This window comes from Uranotaenia lowii, chromosome 1 (assembly GCF_029784155.1).
Source record: "Uranotaenia lowii strain MFRU-FL chromosome 1, ASM2978415v1, whole genome shotgun sequence".
In the NCBI taxonomy this organism is placed as follows: Eukaryota; Metazoa; Arthropoda; class Insecta; order Diptera; family Culicidae; genus Uranotaenia; species Uranotaenia lowii.
In genome coordinates this window covers 15,353,274-15,373,433 of record NC_073691.1, presented here as the reverse complement: position 1 = coordinate 15,373,433, position 20,160 = coordinate 15,353,274, and the positions used below count along the sequence as shown (strand labels likewise).

At 39.3% G+C, this 20,160-nt stretch overlaps 1 protein-coding gene across 2 annotated transcripts in view; it reads right to left on the bottom strand.

Moving 5' to 3' along the window:
* LOC129758731 (nose resistant to fluoxetine protein 6-like) overlaps positions 1–20,160 on the bottom strand; it is a 99,934-nt gene that overhangs the window by 30,116 nt on the left and 49,658 nt on the right. The gene's annotated exons all lie outside the window — the stretch shown is intronic.

Below are 20,160 nucleotides of genomic sequence, written 5' to 3'. Positions count from 1 at the left end.
TTTAAAATGATAAAGTATTTTTAATAACTATAAAAAAAACTATTTGTGGAACTTTCAACATCTAAGATAAACTAAAGCTTAGTTCTTTTAGAAATGGGACACTTTCATTTGCTAATAGCTCGATTACTAGTTATCGGATATTCAAAATTTTGACAGCATTTTGTTGCCTGTAAAATCTACTATTCGACCTATTTTTTTTTTTTAAATTTAAAACTTACGCGTTTTTGAGATATGTATGATGCAAGAAAAAAAGGAAAAAATTATTTTGCACAGTTTCCCTTAAAATTAGTCATTATGAAATTGTTAGCTGACAAAACCGTTGATTATTCAAAGAATTACTGAGTTTTTGTGGCGGATAGGTATGCAAACACTGTCAATAATGTCCACAAAGTTCAAATCAAGCATTGGAGTGAAGCACATGATCGGCAACTACGGTTGAGGGTCATCAGGGAAGTCAAGTCTCATACCAGCATTTTTAATTTTCAATAAACGAAAAACTAAGGGTAGATCGCTGAAATGTCCAAAACAATTTTCTCCGTCAAGCTGAAAGTGTTGCCTAGTAATGACTCAGTGAAACCCAACCTCAAACAACAATTTTTTTGCTAGTTCCAGAGCTCGTAAGCTGTAAAGCCGGTACCGAGGCTATGGGACAGATGATTTCTGATGAACGACAAAACTTATGAAATACCCTATTTTAAACAAATTCCAGCGTTCGAATCCTATATCATATCTGCTCGTTGCAAGATCCCAAGTATATTAAAGTATGTATTTGCTGGTTATTTTGTTTAAAACTATGATGATTTGCCAAAATTCTGCTCCTGCGAAAAAAAAACAAAAAAATTCAAAACGAAACTTTGGTTTTCGCTGTTTTTAAAAGCCTAAAAAGAGTAATCTTGTATGTACCATCCACAACCTACGATTTATACTAACCGATTTTTCTTCAAGTTCAATCTTATGATGGTTTTACTTCGTTATTGTATGATTTTGCCAGAAGAAATTCCATTAAAAACGTTCAAAAATGTGGTCCAAAATAATCAAATTTGTTCAATTCGAAACAACTGTATCCACTAAAATGCTTCCAGTTTCTTTGAAAAGAGAAGTATTGGACCGAAAAGTATCAGAAATTGAAGAAGGAAGGTTAAGCCACCTAAAATATAGATTTGACGAAGTATAAGTTGGAAAAACTAATCAATACCATGACTGAAAAAAGTGTTTTCATGAAATATCATAACATTACTTTCATTTTCTTCATAGAAAGTATTTCGATCAAACGTTTGGTTTTTGAGATACACGCATTCGTAACTGTCCCATTTCTAAAAGAACTAAGCTTTAATCATAGAAAAATGTGAAATTAAACAGCAAACAATTGAAAACATGCTAAGTGAGTCTTCAACAAGGTTTCAGCAGAAGTTTATTTTAAAAATTTTTAAGTAATTAAAACTAGGATATAATCCTTATAATCTATATTCAGAAATGGGATAATCCTAAAAGCGGTCGTTCGCATATGAAGCTTTAAAAACTGGATTTTCATTAGATAACACACGAGTAAGATAAAAACATTGTTATCATTTGAACATTAAAAATGAGACTTTCAGGGCAAATATAATCGATTTTAAGTTAATAACGCTAAACGATTATTCATATTACAATCCTTATTAGGTTAGTTTATCATGTTTTAAGCATTTTATTGACATTCTTTTCCGTTCGAAAACAAAAAAAAATATCAAAAAATGTTTGGAAAATGGCCAAATAACAAAAACTTTAAGCGTGATTTCTCGAAATAAGCTGTTATGCACTTATACTAAGGTTGCCAGAATTTTTTCGGCACGTAAACGAGCCGGACAAATTGGAACAATTTTATGTAAAAATCTGGTAAAATCCGGGCAAACTTGTGAAAGCCCAGAAATTATTCATAAAAAATCAGGAAAAAAAATTCAAAAAAGAAAAAAAAATCACGCCTTATTTCAAATAATATTTTAGGCTTCCGAAAACCTTTCATGATTTTTTTTATGCAGCTTCCACTAAAAATCGTTTTTGAGGCATAAATAAAAAATATCACAACCCATTTTGTTTTTTTTTTTTTTTGTTTGATTTGCCAAACAAAGCGATAAGATTCTGGCTTTTTCAATGAAATCCGGGAAACCGGACCGGGCCGAACTGTTCCCAAAATTTTTATAAAATCCGAGCAAACCCGGATAAAGCCGGACAAGCTGGTAACTTTAATTTATACTCCTTTGTCTGCAAAAGCCTCAAATATATAATATATATCGCTCTAGTGTGAATTAGCTTTTAAGGGAAACTATTTTTGAATTTCAGTTAATACAAACCTTATAACTAATAGCTTTAATCCCAACAAAAACTTTATAAAGACTAACGAAACTTACAAAGCCCAAACATGGATCAAATTTGGTAGAATGACGAAAACAAAGCTTATTTTGAAAAGTCAAACGACTAATTTTGAATTATATTCTATGTAAACACGAGCAAAGCCGGGTAAAATCAGCTAGTGACAGGATGCTGGAATATCTTTTATGATCTTTTTTTTTTCTTTTTGGAGTCACAACATATCGTACCATTAAAATGGAAGAAGAACGATCATACAAATATTGAAAATTTCAAAATGTCAATATTTTCAATTTTGTCATTTTACCATTTTTGTTATTCTTTTTCAATTCTGTCATATGTTTCATTTAAGTGAATTTTGTCAATTTCAATTCTGTAAATTTTTCAATATCTCAATTTTTCAATTTTGCAATTCTTCAATTCTTAGATTTTAAAATTTTGTAAATGTTGTAAATTTTATCAGTTTTGTCGTTCAGACATTTTCGTCACATTTGTCTTTATTGTCATTTTCGTCATTTTTGTCATTTTTGTCATTTTTTGTCATTTTTGTCATTTTTGTCATTTTTGTCATTTTTGTCATTTTTGTCATTTTTGTCATTTTTGTCATTTTTGTCATTTTTGTCATTTTTGTCATTTTTGTCATTTTTGTCATTTTTGTCATTTTTGTCATTTTTGTCATTTTTGTCATTTTTGTCATTTTTGTCATTTTTGTCATTTTTGTCATTTTTGTCATTTTTGTCATTTTTGTCATTTTTGTCATTTTTGTCATTTTTGTCATTTTTGTCATTTTTGTCATTTTTGTCATTTTTGTCATTTTTGTCATTTTTGTCATTTTTGTCATTTTTGTCATTTTTGTCATTTTTGTCATTTTTGTCATTTTTGTCATTTTTGTCATGTTTGTCATTTTTGTCATTTTTGTCATTTTTGTAATTTTTGTAATTTTTGTAATTTTTGTAATTTTTGTAATTTTTGTAATTTTTGTAATTTTTGTAATTTTTGTAATTTTTGTAATTTTTGTAATTTTTGTAATTTTTGTAATTTTTGTAATTTTTGTAATTTTTGTAATTTTTGTAATTTTTGTTATTTTTGTAATTTTTGTAATTTTTGTAATTTTTGTAATTTTTGTAATTTTTGTAATTTTTGTAATTTTTGTAATTTTTGTAATTTTTGTAATTTTTGTAATTTTTGTAATTTTTGTAATTTTTGTAATTTTTGTAATTTTTGTAATTTTTGTAATTTTTGTAATTTTTGTAATTTTTGTCATTTTTGTAATTTTTGTAATTTTTGTAATTTTTGCAATTTTTCTCATTTTTGTCATTTTTGTCATTTTTGTCATTTTTGTCATTTTTGTCATTTTTGTCATTTTTGTCATTTTTGTCATTTTTGTCATTTTTGTCATTTTTGTCATTTTTGTAATTTTTGTCATTTCTGTCATTTTTGTCATTTTTGTCATTTTTGTCATTTTTGTCATTTTTGTCATTTTTGTCATTTTTGTCATTTTTGTCATTTTTGTCATTTTTGTCATTTTTGTCATTTTTGTCATTTTTGTCATTTTTGTCATTTTTGTCATTTTTGTCATTTTTGTCATTTTTGTCATTTTTGTCATTTTTGTCATTTTTGTCATTTTTGTCATTTTTGTCATTTTTGTCATTTTTGTCATTTTTGTCATTTTTGTCATTTTTGTCATTTTTGTCATTTTTGTCATTTTTGTCATTTTTGTCATTTTTGTCATTTTTGTCATTTTTGTCATTTTTGTCATTTTTGTCATTTTTGTCATTTTTGTCATTTTTGTCATTTTTGTCATTTTTGTCATTTTTGTCATTTTTGTCATTTTTGTCATTTTTGTCATTTTTGTCATTTTTGTCATTTTTGTCATTTTTGTCATTTTTGTCATTTTTGTCATTTTTGTCATTTTTGTCATTTTTGTCATTTTTGTCATATGTGTCATTTTTGTCAAACAGACATTTTGGCTTTTGTTCCACCCTAGTGTGTCTTTGGCGTAATGATCGGCCGAAAATATGACTGGTCCATCATGCAGCTGAATCATCCACGGAAAATAAAATAAAAGATTAAACATTACCAAGAAGCGAGGTGATTTTTTTCCTCCCCTCTTTCGAGGTTAATTTGACCTTTTCTTCATTCACTTGGCCAAAAGGTCAAATTTACCCTTTTTTGCATTCACGTAACAAAATAGTAAATAATACCGTTTTTCCATTCACTGATTTAAAAGGTAAATGCTACACCCAAAATAATTTAGAAATTATTTCTACGGTATTTTTCACGTAAACTAAGATTTTGTTGCATATTATCGATTCTACGTGATCTTGTTATAACTTCTTTCCTTCCTCATAGATGACATATGAAATTCACGTAAAGTCTAAGTGAATGAATTGAAATCCGTTTTGAGCTTTTTAAACGAGCTTGTAGCATGCTATTCTAATAAGAAAAAAAACGGACCAGCCAATCATCAGTTTTTGTTTACTTCTGTCCACATATGGTGTTCTCGCTGTTTTCCCAAGTTCTGGTGTGTCCAATATCGATGTCGAAGAGGAGGAGGACAACCGCAAAAAGAAAACAGTGAGTAGAAAGATTTTTTTCCGATTTAATCGGAGTTATTCATGTTTTTATTTATTTTTTAAAATTATCTGTTCAACGAAAGTGGAAATCAATTTTTATCTGATAGATGGATGGACTTTATCAATCTTGCAGCGGCTGGAGGACCAATGCATTCAGGGAAAGGCCATCAGAGTAGGCTAAACTGGTGGTCCTCAAATACATCAACCGGTAAGTCAAGATTGCAGGATGCAAATTTATATAAATTTAATTTTTGCTTTAACCTTACAGGCACAGCAACACCGTTGGTACGATAAGTAGCAGCAGGAACAAAAACATATACAATGGCATCTTACAGTAACTGGTGGAAACATTCCACAATATAATAAAAGATTTTACGTTATATTATGGTTGAATTATTATTAAAAATGGTTTTCAAAATAGAATAATAGTAAGAACAATCAAAACAAACAATGAAACTTATTCAAATAACACCTCGATACTAAATTAATTTCACGTTGCTTTCGCCATCCAACCGAGTTGAAACTATCTTAAATTCACGTAAATTTTAGCAGACATTCATGAAGCACCAATTCTTATTAGGGGAGCGTTTACATATTTTATTCGTAGAAGCTACGCAAAAATCATTTGGATAAAAATTATATAGTTTTTCACGTAGCCGCTACGTGCAGATTATTTTGGGTGTAGTTTTTTTTGAATAAAAAACAAAACCAAAATAAAATTCAAAAGAAAATTTATTTTTTATTTCAGATAAATAGGGACTTTTATCTTATATTTATTATTGGAATGTATCACCGCGTTTAAAAAAAATACTGTTGCGGAAAGTCCTTTTTTCGCCAGGTTAGTGGCAATTCCGTTCGCGTTCCTCTGAGCCACCATAATCGCTAGCACAACAGTGTTGCCAGAAATTCTGGGTAAAAGAAACAAATTCTCATTGAGAAAAGACTACTTTCCCGGTCAGGGTATCCAAGTTGAAAAAGTGACAAATAAGTTATCGCTAATGATACAAGTAACATTGTAACGAGTAGACGAAGTCTGAGAATAAAGATTAACTCTCTTCAACCACTGAAACATGCGTATTTCAACAATTTAAAATCAAAAAGGATTCATTTTAAGATCAAACTATGTTTTTCCATTTTGCTCTTATGCATTCCTTTTTGAGCATGAGTAAAAAGCACACTCCAAAAAAGTTTGATTAATTGAGAATGAGAGGAATTCGAATCAATTCCGTAGTGGTAGGTTTTTCACCACAAGGCTTTCGAATTTGCAAATTACTACATCAAGAAAGGACAGTTCCTTCGCAAAATTCAAGCTTCACAACTTTTCAGCAACATTTTAAAGGAATTTATTTCAAACAGAACAACCACGCACATTTATTTATTTATTTATTCAAGAAATCTCCTCCATCAGAATACTTCGAGTCATGTCCAGTTTAACGATTAAATACAGGAAGATTCCTGAACTTGTTTTTTACTCTAAACGTTATCAGTTCAAGGAAAAATACCAGTACTGCTAACAAAATACCCACTACGTAGAGACCAAAAACATCGGCCATCACTTTCAGAGACATCGGACGGGTCTTCGGTTGATTCAGCAGTTTTTGTACATCTGATTCTAGGTTTCGTCCAAACGATTTCTGCCTCCAGTGCTCCACAAACCCATGAGTTACCAGTTGTTGCACTTTGACGTCGAAAATCTCAACCAGAGGAGAGTTTTTTGGGAATAAAATCGTTTTGGGATGGGTTATTAAGGTTTTAGGAAACATTAGTTTGAACCTATTTGTTCTATTGACGAATGAATTTCGGTTATAATGGAGTATGATTTCCTCATATTGACAAATTCCTCCCCGAACATGTCCATCTACGATCATGTTTTCGATAGGAACATGATCTTCAGGGTTTATGATCGTTATCTGCGTTTGAATAATCTCAGGCATATGTTTGTAAATGTTTGAAAAATGTCCATCGGTTGTATAGATTCGATAGCCACTAGTTTTGAATTCGTCCCAATTCTGAGGTGTGCTGTGATTCCGCTGGTGACACAAGTGTTCGAACATAATTTGCTGGTAGGACGTTCGTAGTATAAAACTCAAGCTTATCCAAAGCAAAAGCAGGAAACGTGCGAAGTTCCTTGTCGGTGAGGAGTCTACTGAGTAACCCAATGTCGATTTTATTAAGTTCACCACGGGTGATCGGTTTGAGGATCCAAAGACAAAGTTTTGGACTGGTTTAGGAAAGAAATGCAACACACCGATTGTAATGATACCAATCGCAAACACTGTGACAAAACAAATCCACAACGAAAACTGAAATGGTATAAGCAGACGTTCAAAGGGCCCGTATTCGAGACCAGGTGAAATCATCAGTTTCAAAAAGCCGTGGTAATGGGGATAAGTGTAAGAAAACCATGTAGTCTTGGAATAATCTAAATTTGTAAATCCCAACATAAAGTTGGCAGTTCCGTTCAATACCAGGCCCTTTGCTCCTGTTCCTGTTCCATTTTGATATATGGTACCCCACTTATCGGGACCCCTAGAAAAATAAGGAAAGATGGTGAAATTTAGAGCCTTAGATAAACCCTTCAATAGTTCACCATCGAGTCCTTTATAGTCGATAGGACGTTTTCGTTCGTCGAAAACGACACTTATCAATGGATAATACTGGATAAGAGAGACATTGAGAAGAGCTCCAAAGAAGTTTGCAGCTTTCGGGATGAAATACGAATCGCAGTCACTGGTCTCGGACATTGTCGAGTTGAAACATTATTTTTTTTTTATTTACATAGTATTCCGTCTCACGACATAACTTGACGAACATAATTCCTAAAATTCACTCGGTTCATAGCAACCGTTCTCCAATTTCTCGGGCACCCCACGTTCGCCAGATCACGCTCCACTTGGTCTAACCACCTCGCTCGTTGCGCCCCCGCTCGTCTTGTTCCTACCGGATTCGTAGCGAACACCTGTTTTGCAGGACAGTCGTCCGGCATTCTCGCAACATGTCCCGCCCAGCGTATCCGGCCAGCCTTCACCACCTTCTGGATACTGGGTTCGCCGTAGAGGCGCGCGAGCTCGTGGTTCATCCTTCGCCTCCACACTCCGTTCTCCTGTACGCCGCCAAAGATGGTTCTTAACACTCGTCGCTCCAATACTCCGAGTGTACGCAGGTCCTCCTCGAGCAATATCCATGTCTCGTGCCCGTAGAGAACAACCGGTCTAATGAGCGTCATATACAGGTTACACTTCGTGCGAGGGCTAAGTCTTCTCGACCGCAGTTGCTTGTGGAGTCCATAGTAGGCACGACTTCCGCTGATAATTCGCCTCCGGATCTCACGGCTGGTGTCATTGTCTGCGGTCACCAGTGAGCCGAGATAGACAAAGTCTTCGACTATCTCCAGCTCGTCGCCGTCGATCGTGACCTTGTTATTACTGGACAAGCGGGTTCGGTCGGTCTCGGATCCGCAGGCCAGCATGTACTTCGTCTTGGACGTATTAATCATCAACCCAATCCTTCCTGCTTCGCGTTTCAGTTTGCGGTAGATCTCCTCCACCGCCGCAGATGATCTGCCGACTATATCAATGTCATCGGCAAAGCAGATAAGTTGACTGGATCTGTTGAAAATCGTGCCCCGCATTTCGCCCACCGCTCGTCGAATAACACCTTCTAGCGCCACGTTGAACATCATGCAGGATAGACCATCACCTTGTCGAAGCCCCCTGCGCGATTCGAATGAACTCGACAATTCACCCGAAATCCGCACACAGCACTGCGTTCCATCCATCGTCGCCTTGATCAGTCTGATCAGCTTCCCGGAAAAGCCGTTCTCGTCCATGATTTTCCATAGCTCGTTACGGTCGATCGTGTCGTATGCGGCTTTGAAGTCGATGAATAGATGATGCGTAGGGACTTGGTGTTCACGGCATTTTTGGAGGATTTGCCGCAATGTGAATATCTGGTCCGTCGTAGACCGTCCCTCCATGAAGCCGGCCTGATGACTTCCCACGAATCTGTTTGCTTGTGGCGTTAGGCGGCGGAGTAGGATTCGGGACAACACTTTGTAGGCGGCATTGAGGACAGTGATCGCTCGGTAGTTCTCACAGTCCAATTTGTCGCCCTTCTTGTAGATGGGGCATATTACCCCCTCCTTCCACTCCTCCGGTAGCTGTTCTATGTCCCAGATCCGGATTATCAACCGATGTAGGCAATCGGCCAACCTGTCCGGGCCCATTTTGATGAGTTCAGCTGCGATGCCATCCTTCCCAGCCGACTTGTTTCTATTCAGCTGGCGAATGGCTTCCTTAACTTCACTCATCGTTGGGAGTGGCTCCTCTTCGTCGTTGGCTACGCCGGCGATGTACCTTCCCCCATCGTCTTGATCTCCTGCATGTGCGCCGTTCAGGTGTTCATCGAAGTGCTGCTTCCACCTTTTGATCACCTCACGACTGTCCGTCAGGATACCCCCGTCCTTATCTCGGCACATTTCGGCTTGCGGCACGAAGCCTTTGCGGGATGCGTTGAGTTTCTGATAGAACTTTCGTGTTTCTTGGGAACGATGCAGCTGCTCCAGCTCCTCCAGGCGGCGCTTTTTCTCCTGGAAAAGTCGGACTCGCTGCCTTTTCCGCTGTCGGTGATTTTCCACATTTCGACGGGTGCCTCTTTGCACTACTGCCGCCCGCGCGGCATTCTCTTCGTCCATCACCCTCCTACACTCCTCGTCGAACCAGTCGTTCCGTCGAGATCGCTCCACATAACCGATGACGTTCTCCGCCGCACTGTTGATGGCTGTTTTGATGGTATCCCAACAGTCCTCGAGAGGGGCTTCGTCAAGCTCGCCCTCTGCCGGCAGCGCTGCTTCGACCGATTGCGCGTAGTCTGCCGCGACCTCAGGTTGCTTCAGTCGCGCGATGTTTAACCGAGGCGGGCGCCGGTTTCGCTTGTTGTTCACTACGGAGAGTTTTGGGCGCATCTTCACCATCACCAGATAATGGTCCGACTCGATGTTGGCGCCCCGACAGGATCTGACGTCGATGATGTCCGAAAAGTGCCGGCTGTCGATCAAAACGTGGTCGATCTGTGATTGCGTTTGGTACGGTGATCTCCAGGTGTACTTGTGTGGGAGGCGGTGCTGAAAAAAGGTACTACGTACGGCCATTCGTTTGGAGGCGGCGAAATCAATAAGTCTGAGGCCGTTTTCGTTGGTCAGCTGGTGCGCGCTGAACCTTCCAATTGTCGGTTTAAATTCCTCCTCCTGGCCGACCTGAGCATTGAAATCCCCGATGACGATCTTGATATCATGTTTTGGGCAACGGTCGTATTCACGCTCCAGCTGCGCGTAGAATTCGTCTTTGTCGTCACCGGTACTTCCGAGGTGAGGGCTGTGCACGTTGATGATGCTGATGTTGAAGAACCGGCCCTTGATTCTCAACCGGCACATTCGTGAGTTGATCGGCCACCACCCGATCACGCGCTTTTGCATCTTTCCCATCACTATAAAAGCTGTTCCAAGCTCGTGTGTGTTGCCGCAGCTCTGGTAGATGGCACGACCATCTGGATACGTTCGTACCGTGGAGCCCTTCCAGCATACCTCCTGCAGCGCTACGATGTCGAATTTGCGGCTCTTCAATTCGTTGGAGAGCACGTGGGTACTGCCCACAAAATTTAGAGATCGGCAGTTCCATGTTCCAAGTTTCCAATCGCTAGTCCCTTTTCGTCGCGTGGGTCTTTGCCGATTTCCATCCGAAATTTGTTGTTCGTTGTTCGTTGCTTATGTTTTTTTAGTAGTCACAGGCTCGCAAGGCCCGCAGCTAACCCCACTATCTCGCAGGAGGACCGTCGTGATGTTGCTGTTTTGGGTCCCGAACACCACCAGGACGTTGTTGTACTCCGCACGCCGCCCCTAACATGGAGAACAGACGCGTACGAAGCCCCCTAACTCATTCTGCATGCGACCAAAGCATCCACCGGGGTTGGGTACCCGATCTCCGCTAAGGTTGCTCGCACCCCAGCTAGTACCACGGGGAGGTAGAGAATCGGAGTTGCAGACAAGAGGTGATATGACCACTACCCGAGGGTTGGGTGTATGGGGTCTCGAGTTGCACATTGTCTACTTCACTAGCCGTCGAGTTGAAACAATGATGACTGATTGACGGAGATCGGGAAACGATTGATCCGAACGGCATACAATTATACAGGTGAACAACATTTCCAACGCGGTAAAGAGCAACTACGTTAAACATCTGCAGTTCAGCCGTCAAGTGCAGAAGTGATGTCGGCATCCAAGATTCATCGTCCAGAAGAAACACAATGACCAAGAAATTGTTGATATTGAATTTCTTTATGCGCAGCACTTTACATAGATAATCGAAGACAATTTTCGAATCTACGATGACGACGATGTTATGAACTTGAGAAGTTTTACTGGTAAAAAGAACTTTCGGATAAAGAGCTACAGGAACTCTGTAGTCCAAGCGTTTTAAAAGTTCATCCTGAATAATCGGCCTTCTGTTGTACAGTAGATGGGTGAGATAAATTGATTTAAGATGAGGTACGAAGCAACTTTCGATGATGGCGATCGTTTCATCAACTAGCGAATCCATTGAATCCGGTTGCAATGGGGTTGATTGAGAGTCGTCAACTCGAACGGCTATCAAACAGAATACAATCCAGCGAAGCATTTCTATGGGTATAACTTGCATTTTTTGAATCACGCTCTAGTATATATTGGAAATTTTGGAAGTTAAATCATGTCATCGCTTAATCAACGTCTTTGCAATCAAATGTCAGAAACAACAGCACTTGTTCATCAAGACAAACATAATTTTCCAATTTGCCCGAATTATCTTTAACACTTTTCACAGTTACCTAGAATCTCAATCGATTAATTTACGGCAAATATCCTGTAACAAAAAGGATTGTTGTTGTTGTTTGTTTGTTTACAGGAGAACTTTAACCTTGAGGTTATTCGCCCATGCCATGGTGAATTATATTTTGGATAGTAATAGTGTGTCTTCTAGGAACCGTATGAGTTTTTTCTCATAGAGGGGTGATAGTACTAGCTCCAGGGCGGTCTCAAATCGTTTATCAAACGTTCAGTACTGAAGGCATTGCATTCGGATAACAAGTGGTGAGGAACTGGAAGTTTTTTCAAGTAGAAAGTATTCTGTACACCGTTTATTCGAATCACCTCAGTGTGTATGAGCGGTGTCTTGGATAAACATTTTAGTACAGCTTGATCAACTGTGGCATTCTTTCTACCTTTCCCACTTACTCTTAGGTTCGACCGAAACCCATTGTTTGAGTTTGGCGGCTTGTCCAAGCCACGAGGAGCTGACTCAAGCCTCTTTGTTCGTTGGGCTTCATCGAGAGCAGTTGAAGTTTTGTGCACGCAGCAGATTTTAAGTGTTTTCGTTTCCGTTCGATACAAATAGTAGGCTGCGGTGAAACACCACATGGTGGAATAGTTTGTAACTTTTTATTATAGTATTTCCAGCCTTTATTTACTGTCGCTAAATGTATCATCGGTGCATGCGATGAATAGCGTGTTTGAAAGTAAGTGATAAGTAATTTTGTTAAACAAAAACGAAACACTAAATTATATCCATTTTCGTTTTAGAACTGCTCTAGCAATACCAAATTAAAGCTTAAGAAACGAAGAGATCTATCCGTTATATCAAAGAAGATCAGCAGGTATGACCATTGTCCGTTTTGTCCGTTTTTCGTGTGATACATAACCTAATCGCACACGTGTGTGTAGATTAAACCTTCACACGAAGGTTTTTTTTCTGTAGATTCTACAGTTCCGTCGTCTCGGCCAGTCGGTTCCAAATCCAGCCTCTAGAACCGAGTCTGGCCAGTGGGAGAAAACAACGTTTGGGCCGAGTGATCGGCAATAGCGTGGTCAAGGTCATCCAGGCAGCTTGCACGTCCGTAGGAGGTACCAGCAACCACCTCCGAGCCAAGGGACCCCGGTCGGTTAGTGGTCGAAGACGCAAGCCATCCGGCTAGCGTAAAAGCTGTGCTCACCAGCCGAATCAAGCCGTAGGAACTCCCGTTAGGGTTCCGAGTCAAGGGTTTCCGACACTTCCGGGTCGGCTTTGCATGCTGTCATCCGTCCGTAGGGGCACCAGTCTCTGCCCTGAGCCAGTGGACACGGCTACCGTGGATTCCCCATCGGGTTCTCCGATCGGCGATCCGAATCTAGCTCACGGATTAGGCCAGGTCAGTAGGAGTTCACATCCGAGCTCTGAGTCAACAAGACCAAGCCTCGGAAGTCGCTGAAGTCGTTCATCTGTGGTTTGACCACAACCATTCTCACCACCGAAACGGAACCGTGGACAACAATCCGACTACGTCGGCAACAAATAAGGTCAGATCTTCTCTAGGTTATTATATGAAATATTCATAGTTTAGTTCGACCAAACATTTATAATATGGTTTGCAAGCCCAGGGTAAACAGTCTCAGGTTATAATCACGATTATAATGTTATACTCTGTTATGTTTTGATTGAGAGCTACCGAATATAAAGCTAAAATGGTATTTTGTGAGCATTTTGATTAGTGAGCGAAGCTCATTTGGGCAAAGTAAGCTTTGGGTTGGTTCGTCTCGTATTGCAAATTCTTTACTTTGCGTTTTGTGTTTCGCTTAAGAGCATTTATCCTTTTCCGTCCACTTGACCCACCCTGAGAGAAAGTTTTACTAGCTGGGCATCCAACACGCCGTCTCACATCGGCGGATGATCTCCGCCGTTGGCGCACAAGTGAGGTGGTCATTAGCAGTGCAGGTTTGCGGGACATTTCGGGTAACAACTTACTCTATACGGGGTTACATTCTCCCCCAGAGTAAATGTGATTACACGTGTTAGGTTAGTGTGGCCTATATGTAGACGAGTGAGAACTCTTCGATATAGGGGATTGGGGTTAACGGGCCAACGGGTTGTGATAGGTTTACTTAATTTTAACCTAAAATGGTCATTTTTGTCGACACTCTTCATCCCAACAATCTCTAAGAGTCTTTTAGACTCAGCAGGAACATCTATTTGGGGGATTTTGACTGATTTGGCCACGGGTTCACGGCCAATGCCGGCTAGTTTGTTGGCTACCCCATTACTCGCAAATCAGGAGTGCCCAGGAGTCCAACAGAACTGTGTGTTACTTTTGAGTGCGGAGATTTCCATTTCGAGTAGTGTGCATTGCGTGTCATTGTAGATCGGACCGTAATGAAGAACACTTGCATCATGTGAGTACGTAAAGCTAACTAAAGACCATCGGACGATTCCTGGAAGCAGAACTCGAAACCTGCACAGTGGCTGCTAGGTTCTAGCCATTATGGCCAGAAATTTTGGAATCGCCCGGTGGTTTGAGTGAACGGACTGTGTAAGTAGAGAAAAGTGAAAATGGCGTTTTCCAGATTTCAAAGGTTTACCGCAGGAACGCGGTTTGCTTGAACTTTTAAATCTTTCGAGCTTATCCAATGCATCTCGGTTTTGCTGGAAGAGGATGTCTATTGTTACGAAAATAAAGACACGCTTAAAATAGCGAGAGGATGGTGGACCCATCGACTGATCACCAGGACATCAGGAGCTGGATCGGAAAAAGACACAGTGAAATGGAATTCCATATGAAATCCTGACTGGTCATGTATGCTTCATGAAGTATCACTACAGATTTGGACATGTGGCTTCATCAATTTGCCCATATTGTGGTGACGCGTTCTGCGGCGCAGTTCTGCCTCCCCGTGGTGCAGAGTGGAAACATGTCTGCAAGTCCGGCGTATTGCAGATGTACGGCCAAGAGAACTACACCAAACCCACTAGAGGCTGTCGACGGATCTGCCAAACCCGCTCGGAAGAAGTGGTGCACCCGGGTACTTAGGTACCAGTGGTTGGGTGTGTGAGTGATGGTCCAACACGCTTTCGGGGGGTCATGGCCCTGATATGCGGACGTGGCCGGAGGGAGAGCGATCGCCAACTCGTTTTGCGCTTCGGTGGGTATAGACCCGACTCGCAAAATGAGTAGATGCGCAAAGTGGTGGCCAATGGTGGGCTGATCACTTAGGGACGTGTTAACACGTCAGTGTCCGAGAGGCACATTTTGCCGGAGGTGTTAGGGTTCGACACGCGTTTCAGGAATTGATGCGCCTGAACCGCGAGTGTGACCTGATGAGGGCGGTCTATAGCTCGATCTGCGCTTCGGGTGGTCATGCGCCCGACTTGAAGATTGTGTAGTTGCGCTGAGTGGTGACTTAAGTCAACACTATTTGCGAGTACGGAGGAGTCTGAGTCCTACACGTGGCTTAAGGGGCTTAACCACCCCCCCCCCCCCCCCCTAGAAGCGTGTTTGAACAGATAAAGTGTCGTCGACAACTCGCTTTGTGTTTCCGGACTTCCTGGACTAGATTCACAAAGTTAGTAGTAGCGCTGTGTGGGGACCTCTTTTGACATGATGAGATGTCCAATCCTAACTCGTCAGACGAGGGGTTGCGCTTCAAGTTGTGTTAGAATGAGGTATTGCTGACAGAGGATTCGTTAACGAGTATTGCCTTGGAGCGCACTAGCGCGAATTGACCTCCCACTATTGAAGCAGGTACAGTGGTCCTTAGCACTGTATCATGAGTCGTCCAATTGCACCAATGGACCCAGAGTAGAAAATGCAATCCGTAAAATGGATTAACCATCTGGGTTAACAACTAATACCTAATTTTCTACCTCCTATTTCACGTGCTTTATTTTCGAACATTATTGATGTTAATTTACCGAAATGTCATAAAACTGCTGTTGAGTTTCGCTGAGATGAGACGTGTCGACTCCTAGTCGTGACAGTAACCGTAAGTCTCAACACCTATGTTCAATTAGCAAATTGAGAATGCTGAACAGCGTTGCATGCCTTGCCTTAGGTAACGCCTTTGTGAACGCATCAGCTGGCTGGTTCTCGGTGGAGATGTGTCGCATAGATAGCTAACCGCTTCTTTGCGCCTCTTCCAGATACTGGATGCAAGGAATGTTGTCCTCCATTAACGTGAAATGAGAGCTAACCACGCCCAATTCACATAGGAAGTTTTTAAAACCACGAACCTTCCTTGACTGCATGGGAAAGGGCTCTGCGTCCCCGAACTACTAACTTTGTGAGTCCAGTCCAGGAAGTCCGGGAACACCAAGCGAGTTGTCGACGACACTTTTTCTGTTCAAACACGCGGGTCAGGAGGCAAGCCTCCTAAGCCACGTGTAGGACTCAGACTCCTCTGAACTCTCTAGTGTTGACTTAAGTCCACAATGCGTAAAACTACTAAAACTACCACTACTCTAAAGAGTGAAGGAACCACTAAGAAGATGGTATCGAAGTCCGCTAACCGATGCAAAGCTTGCACCAATCAAGACACGGGCCAAATGGTGCAATGCGATAGCTGCGAATCCTGGTACCATTTTAGTTGTGTAGGAGTAACACAGGAGTTTGACGATCAACCGTGGATCTGCTCTGGATGCAACGAAAATGATGTAAGTGTCATTCATATCTCAAGAGGTTTGTCCCAGCCGCAAAAAGCTTAGCTTAGCTTAGCTTAGCTTGATTAACTACTCACATCCACCTTAAACCGTTAAACCCGAAATGCATAGTTATAGAAAATGGATTACTCCTTCCAAAATCAAATTATTATTACAATCAGTTCGAGTTCCACGATCGCTGGTGTGGCTCAGTAGAACAAGTTCCACATCGCCAATGGTTGCTACTCCGTGATTGACCGAGGCCATCAATTTTGTTCAGAGGTCAAATGAATGGTGCTTGGGATTAGCAGCTCATTCACACTGCACAAAACTAATGCTCTCTCTTTGAACGTCAATAACGGCGCCGGCCACGTCCTAGTAGTCAATGGATAGATTGGAAAAAAAGAAAGGGATGAAAGATTTATTTTGTGCATTAGGACCGAGGTTACCTCTGCATCCTAGCAAATTAATTTTGGTTGGGACTGGGTAAAAGGAATTAATTGGGAGACACTTTTGACAAGTGTTGCGGTGAACCATAAAAATTATTTTCCTTACTCATATTAGCTCCGACGCTTTCAGTTAATACGGGGGCATGAGGTTGTTTAGTGTAATGATGAAAAAAATAACTACTATCATTAAGTGCCTATTTTTCATGAACATTCCTAGTATCTTTCTCCAACATAAATTTGTAAAAAATAAGCCTATAGTATAACCGTAATATCCAGTGACATATCAAGTCGACGATTTACCTTCTTTTTAATTTGTTTATATCTCTATGTAAAAAATCTATCCTGAATTGCAACAAGTTTAGCGGTGATGAATGAGTGAATAATAAATTTAAAAAAAAACCGTTCAACGCGATTTATTTAAAAAAAAAATGCTATCAACAAAACCATCTCTTAAAAAAGTACATCAATTCAAAATTCTCATCGTAAAATTATGATACATAGCTCTGAATTTAACTAGATGAGACATTTTTAAATCTTATTTTTCTATTCAAATTTGAGTACATCGAATTTTAAATATTTTTAATTAAATCAAAATAGTCCTACATGAAAAAGGGTTGTGAAAGTTAGGTGGGAATTTCCCTATCTATTTCCTGTGACGATCTCGACCAGAGCACACAATTGTAAACATACACAACGAGTTTGGCTCCTTAAAATCTCAAGTATTAGAAGTTTCAATAAAAATTACAAAAAAAAAATAACCGAGTTCACAATTTTAAGTTTAAGTAATTGAGAGGTTTCCATGGAAAAGCTGCATCATCCGCGGTCGAACCGGAAAGGTTCTCTATACTATATGTTATTATATCGAAAGATTCTCAAATATCCCTCAGCATATCAACAGCAACTGTCAATGTAACCGAAATCTACAAACGCAAGAAAACAGTTTTAATTCAAATTACTGGTAAAAATAGTAATAAAAATAGTATTTTTTTTAATTTTATGTTCACAATAACCGTTATTGAAATTATCTAACGAAAGAAAATTAAAATGTCGATGCTTATCAAAAAGTATATTTGCAACTGTTTATGCATTTTCTGCAAAAGCTCCTGAATAAATGCTATTTTAAAATAAGTTTTGCATAACATTTTAAAGAAACTACTGGTGAATGTCCATGGAAATATTTCAACTATTGTCATTCATATCTCAAAAGGTTTGTCCCAGCCGCAAAAAGTTATAAAAAGTGTTACAATGAATTCTCCACTCGCTTATGAATGCACCCACATTATATTTACCAGAAAAAGTGATTTCCCTCATCGCACTGTGGTCCGAAAGGGCTTAAAGTGGAACTTTTTCGTAGTGCCTCTGTCTTTTATCTTATCTCATAAGTGTCTTCAGAAAATTTGCTTCTTCAAACATGCTTCATAACTTAAAAGCATCAAAAGTAAGTCAAAGTCCACCGTAAAAAAATTGAAAATTCTTTCTTTTTTATTTTAATAGATACAGCTTCATTTTATACTGCAAAGTTGTAGAATACGTGAAAATATGAAACTTTGTTGAATACATCAAAACTCTATCTCTTTTCAGAGCAGAGTTATAAAGATTTTATTTTGAAAGTTATTTAAAAGTTAGTTTTTTAATCTTAACTATAGTTAGATGAGAATTTACATGAATATAATGTTTTGAACATTTGTTTGGGCATTCAAATCACACGTTTTGCACAAAATTTAAACATTCTACGACGTTTCCTAACCAACTTATTGCAACTTAAAGTTTTATTTTTACTCAACTTCGCGAACGTTTATTGCAAAAACGAGCAAGTAGATTTTTAAAACTAATAAACCACATTGAAACTTAAACTTAGTGCAACAAATTGATGTTTGTGCCATTTGTCTCCACGCGCTTATATTTGAACACAATTAGTTTATATTTGATGTGTTTTACGTGTTTCCACACAAAAAATTGAAAAACTGATGTCCAGGCTACGCAGATGCTACCCCAAACGAAGGCAGAAGGCAGTTGAAAATAATTTTGTACGGAAACACGCAAAAGACATCAAACGTATGCTTGTTGTGTTCAAATATAAGCGCGTGGAGACAAATGGCGTCCACATGCATCGGTAGCAAGGTCCTGCTTGAACTGAAAATTGTTAGAACTAGTAGCGATGACACAAACCTGCACGAACGCAAGCTCATAAACAACGCTGATCAGAAACTTTTACAAGTCAAAGGTTACAGCGATTGTAATAAAAAAAAGCTTTCATCCACTCGACTACAGGTTGTGTAAAGAAAAGATAAAAAAGAACAAAGAAACCTTCTATTCTCCTGCAATCATCTGCTAAAACGTTTCAATATTCAGAACAGAGCACAAACAAGAAAAATAAATAGAATAACTAAAATGGAAACTTCTCACCGGGATTGCATTTAATATCGCTGATCGCCAGGCGCGTCTCCGTGGAACATGTACCAACAAGTTTCGGCGTCTGCCAAACCACATCACTTCTAGCAAAATCTTGTTCACCATCAACCCGATAACCAATCTTTCACTTTAAACAATTACAACAATTATGAGAGTCGAGTCACCCGATTCCGGTAGTCGTTAAAAGTGAGAAACGTCTTTTATTTAGAATGAACTTTTTGAGTTCTTATCCTAATCTAGTAGTCATCGTGAATGACAAATCGTATGCTCTGTCACAACGGTTTCGGGAATAAGGTGAAAAGACTCACATGACTCCGACTCGACTATCGTCACATCACGCGCGACGCAGAATAAGGGGAATTATCACTGCACAATCTATCGGTACTAATGGCCGTCGAATCGGAACAAAAACTATCAGAACCGTTCGCGTCGAAAGCTCAACGAAGACTCATGAGTCGTAGTCGGAAGATATTTTACAAAAAATAACATTAAGTCTTTTAAGGAATATTAACATAACATTTTTGGAAAGGGGCCAGGTAGAATTGGACCAAAAAAAGAAAAATTAAACATCCACGGTTTTTTTGGAGAATCAGAAGTTGCTGCCGCTGCATTTGCTAACGAGAATGAGTCCACTCCTTGAGAGTCAACTAGCCTTTTATCAAGACCCCGAAAACGCCAACGAAATCAGGCAGTCTGGAATCTCAACTTGTGGAAAAACCCAAGAAACCCAGGGGAAGTGTACGTTGATTCTACCGGAAAAAGCATCCAGCTTAACAGTTGATTCCAATAAATGAACACATATGTAGGTATTCTTGTGTATCAATCAAGGAAGAAGAGAGATCGGAAGTTTTCAACAAATTTTGGGAATTAGAATCGTGTAACTTGCAAACCTCGTTCAGTATGAGTTGC